The sequence below is a fragment of the Microtus ochrogaster genome, linkage group LG3 (assembly GCF_000317375.1).
Source record: "Microtus ochrogaster isolate Prairie Vole_2 linkage group LG3, MicOch1.0, whole genome shotgun sequence".
Classification (NCBI taxonomy): domain Eukaryota; kingdom Metazoa; phylum Chordata; class Mammalia; order Rodentia; family Cricetidae; genus Microtus; species Microtus ochrogaster.
The window spans coordinates 26,842,268-26,847,805 of NC_022029.1; positions in this window are offsets into that span (position 1 = coordinate 26,842,268).

The window sequence follows — 5,538 nt, forward strand, 5'->3', positions numbered from 1 at the left end:
AGTAAACGTCTGTTGCTTCATCCACTGAGCGTGTGGTTCCTATGCATCACAGTAGCCACACTGTGGGCCTGAAGGGATCCAGGCCATCAGAGACAATTCTTGGACAGGCCAGAGACTGACTGTAAAAAGTGTCATGCACATAAACTTAATGACACCATGAGCTGATATACGCACCACTGAGAATCGTATTACCCATAGGCCAAACTCTGCCAATTTGGTTTCTATATGCGCATGGATTTCTGAATACCATTTTTTTTGTCAGAAAAACTGCCCCATGATTCAGTGAATTGCAAATGCAAATCTGCATGTTAAAAACTTAGGAACAATCATCTGCTGATTTTGCCCACAATTTAGCAGCTTAGATACCTGCACCATTTATTCTTGGGTTTTGTCTCTTTTGTGCCCCATTGAAATAGCAGTTACGTCTTAGTGAACATGATGCAAGAGGACGTTCTGGGACCATTAATCTGCTAAGAATGAGTCCTGATTGCTTGGAGTGAGGAGGAAATTTTGTTGCAACTTAACAAATGTCTCTGAAATTATATTTCAGTTGTATAGCATTTCTCAAAAATAAGTGAGATCACAAACTAATCACTGACAAAGTCCAGGAAACTGTCATGTCATCTCCAGCCACCCCTTAAGTATTGGAGAAAATCATAAGTGGTTGGTGAGAGGCAGCAAAACCCTACAAACCAAAAGTTAGCTCCATTTTAAAGTGTAATCCTAAATCAGAATGACTCAACATTTTGTCTCTACAAATAGAGACTCATACCTTTCCAGCCCCAACTGTAAGGCACAGGCTGATAAATAACTTGTTCGTGCAAATTAAATATATCGATGAGCCCACTGAGACGTGTGAGCATTTCCATAAAGGGAAAGGCCACAGAACAACTCTGTCCCTCACGTTGCCCTAGAACAAAAAGGCCTCTCATTTGGAAAACTCTGTCTATGACACAGGAAGCAAATCTCCAAGCACCGGAACCGTGGGCTTTCAACCTCCAGAACTGGGGGAAATACATGCTGGTGGCAATATGTGATAATAACCCAAGCTGATTTCACACTGAGTGCAGAGAAATCAGTAGACTTTGAGCTAGAGGTAGAAATCAGGTAGATGGAGACCTATACCAGCATGACTGGGAACGGACGGTCACACATACACACAGGCTTTTATGAACCGCAGAGGTTTTCTGGGGTGTTTGGGATCTTAAATGCCCACCTAAGCCTGTCAGTGGGATATTGAAGTTTTGATATTCAACCTATATAATGACCAAGAGTAGAGACTTTCAGGAAGTAGAGTCTGTTAGAAGGAAGTTTTATTACCAGGAGCAAGACTTTTCCTTTTTATCTTTCTGGTTTCTGTTGTCGTGATGTGAGCAGTATGATTCCACCGCATGTTCCTACCATGATGTACTGATCGCCTCAACAAAAGCCTAAAGCAATGGACCTAGCCAACAATGAATTAAAACCTTTGTAACCATGAGCTAATATTAACCTTTCTTCCTCATAAGTTGATTTTCAAATCATTTTTTCTTTTTGCCAGTGAGAGCTAACACATAAACCAGGTAGCCAAGCAGAGCCCCTACCTTGACCAGTTTCCTATTGCTGCCAAAATAAATCATATTAAGCCTCATTGCTATTAATTAAAACCTAGGCAGGTAAATCTGGCTCCTGGAAGTGAGTAGAAAAATTTCTTCCTCCTAAACTTCCAGGGCCCCACATACTGGGCTGTAGCCCCCGCCTCCTGAAATTGGCAGTAAGGACAGTACTTCTCATATATCCCCCGGGGAATGATATCAACCCCCACAACCCTGCTGAAGAATCCTCCTGAAAACTTTGGTCACCAGGAAGCTTAGAAGGCTTCATTCTGTGAAGTCAGTTGACCACCAGCATCCAGCCTTTCTGGCCACTGTATGGAACCTGAGTTCCTACAGACGGGGTTGACAGGGCTACAGGGACAACTGGAGCAGGAAACCAACCAATCACTGATCACCCTGACTTTACACCAGAGTCAGAAAAAGAAACATACCTGCTATTTGAGACCTTGGCCTGGGAGAGGAACATCTTTATCTCTGAATCCAGGACTAAAGACATGGGCCCTGTCTCTGAAACTAGTATTGAAGAAGCACACTTTGTCCCGAGAATAGAGTCAGTGAAAGAAATATGCCATGATCGTAAGATTAGATCAAAATGCTAAAAAGTATCAGTGAAAGAAACACAGTTTGACCATGAAATCAGAGCCTTCTCTGCCCCTGACCAGCTAAACTGGCCAATCCCTAAGCAGGGAAAAACTAACCAATCCCCCTTCTCACTGGGAAAACTCCACCCCTAAGAAGCCCTATATAAGCCTTTCCACCCACTCAGTTAAGAGCTGCCATTAACCCTTCCCTGGTAGAGGCAGCCGCTCTCCTGGATAAACTAAGAAATGCCACCAAGGCTTCGCCTATGCCCACTGTTTCCTTCATTTCCCCAAAGCCCCCACTTACATGGCATTGCCCATGGTGGAGAAGAAAGCACTCAGCAATCCAGGGTAGGAGGCTGGGGCTGGCAAGGGCATCACCATGGAGCCACCAGATACCTGGGTTTAGATATAGACAGTGACAGAGCTGGTCACCATATACTACCCCCCCCCATGTCCTGACTTGAAATGTACTAAATACCCAATAGCAAGTTGGTCCATCCTAACCTCCAACTAGAGATTCAGGCATATATTTTTTTTTCTATTTTGGGTTAAATAAAAAAGAGAAAAAATCCAAATACAGAGGATTATCTTCAACACACCTGATGCAATGACTGCCCTTGGCTTCCCAAATATGTTCTGTGAATTGTGCTGGTATATGACCAGTTGATGGCAAGGAATGAGGCAGGAAGAGGCGTTCCTCCATGTGTCAGTACTGACTCCATTCTCCCAAGAAAAGCAGTGACTCTGTGGCTCCTTCTACTTCTCATTTTCCTTCTCCTCAGGAAGAGCTTCTCTATTAACAGGAGGCAGTTTTACAGCGGTGTGCCTGGTTAGGGGTAGTCCTAGAAACAACAGCAGAGCCTCTCCGTGGGCTGATTCCTGAACGGACTGTCATATCAGATTTGTTTGCTCAGTCATACCCGTATTCTCAGAGGTACTGAGGGTGTGGAAATAAGTGATTAAGATTGGTGAATCCACATGAAAGGTTCACACTTATTGAGCAAGACAGGGATAAATAAAGTACACTAAGACCGTGGGCAATGTCCCTGGTGATGCTCATGTGAATTCCTCCGTGAGCACTGATACAGGAGCACAGTAAAATACTGTAAACATAAGAGGACAGCATGCCATCAGATTGGTTAGATTTTTGCTTCTATAAACCTTGTATCTGCAATTAACAATTTTTCTCACCGTTACTTTTCAAGTGACTAGTTTTCTAAAGTCAGTCTATACAGAAGAGTTAAAATAATGATGTATTTATGTATCCCATAGTCCTCAATAAACATATTTAATGTTGCAAACTAAAAACTTTCACTTCAATAATTAAGCATATGGAAGTTTACTTAATTGTAGAAATGTCTGGTATAGGCTGCCTGTGGGCCTGTTGGAAGGCAGGTGCTGCCACCTAGTGCCTCGTTAGGTATGTGGCAGCCCTGCATGCAAGGCCAGAAGGTTCTCTAGCATGGGGGAACAGCAATCAAATCTTCTGGTTCCCTTGCAGGAATAACATCAATTATTATCTTAAACACACTACTGTAAATACAGAGACAGAATCATAGTTTGAACTTCTGAATACTGAGCATGGGTTTCTGAGTGTGTGTGTGTGTGTGTGTGTGTGTGTGTGTGTGTGTGTGTGTGTGTGACTCTAAGCAACATTGAAAAGCTACAACTAAGAGTGGATGAGGAGTGAGACAAAACGGAGGGGTGATGCTGCTACTGGAGGATGCCCACTAAGACACACAACGTACAGTCTGAGGAAATGAGACAGGAGGAGCACAGGAGAAGCCGAGAGGCCTGGGCCTCTCGCTTAGGGCTCGTGGCTTCTTCTAAGGTGAAAGGAGCTCAGTTCTTTGTGTTCCTCTTGTATAGAAGTGATAGAACACAGGTCATTTTGTTGTAGCAAAGTGTGTAACAAACATAAGGGAAATGGTGGTTTGAATCTTTAAGCAAAAACAACAACAACAAAACAAAAAAAGAGGCAGGAGGCAGCAGAGGATGATGCCTAAAGCCAGGGATAGATGCCAAGCCAATGGAGAGTTGGTGATCAGCCTGCTTGAGATGCAGGTGATCATCGGGCCTCCTAAGAGCAACATGGTGACAATATCAGAGTGATGGTCATTCCAGGAGCTCTTGCCTGACAGTCTTGGCCTATGCTCACTGAAATTATAATCTTTTATTTCTCCTTTGAAAAGTTTGATCAAAATAGCAAGGTTATCAAATACTTCACTATAAAATTCTGAAGCTGAAACTAAAGGGGAAAATGAGATTGTAGGTCAGGGCAAAATACTGTGCATCAGGTTCCTGGCTGGTGGCTACTGTCTGACCTGTACCTTCTTCAGTGGAGATGAAGTGTCATACTTCGGCATAGGTCAAAGGCATTTCCATGGGTCTGATTGTCATCCACACATGAGGCGGTAGAGGGAGTGGGTGCCTAACCCTCGGGAATCTGCTGAGCATAACTCTCTGAGACGTCCCTAGGATGAAGTCTCAGGACAGCACTGCAAGGCCCCACTTGAGGGATAGGACTGAGAATCTCACGCCAGTGGGTAAGAGACAAACTCTAGAGACTGTAGTGGTGATTTGTGCTACCTTCTTTGATTCCCATAACTGAGCACACTGGGCAGCAAATCATTGGAAGGGACACAGAATTGTCCTTAGTCTTATGGTCCCTTCCTACTGTTCTCTCGCCTACATCTGACGTTCCACGAGTCCTGGAGATACCACTTGGCACACAAGTTAGTAAGTCTCAGAGATAAGAGCTTGTAGGGCAAGGCCATCAGTAGTTCTGGCCTAAAATGGCCTCAGAGGAGGATGGAGGAGGATGCTCACTCAAGACCACTGCTGTTTCCAAGGAAACTGGTAACAACAGTCACAACATGAGATTTACATGGAAACTATGTAGACCACAGCAGATTTAGCCAGTGAGACACTGGCAAGGACGAGCTGGATGGAGTAGCTTCGGAGGCAACGTGGTCCACAGTACATTGGCTAAGTAGCAAGCAGGGCGTGAGAAGCTTTTATGCATGGCTCAGAGTGTGACCCCTGAGCAGGAGTGTAGTCGTAGGTCTCCTGTGAAGCAGCTTCTGACCAGGGCATGGATAACCATACCATGGAGGACCATGAAGACCTGAGTGTTTCCAGAACAATGCAGACACAAGCCTGGAGACGCAGACATCCTCCGCGCTCTCAATGGATGAGACACTTCTGACTTTGGGGTGAGAGGGCTCCTATCTCTTCTGGTGTCTCCTTAATGTCCCCCTTTCTATCCTGCCTCAATAGAAACTTGTACCCACCTTGTGGGACTGAGGTAATGATTAACCCCTTCAGTCCTTGACAAAAACTGCTTCATTAGGAATCTC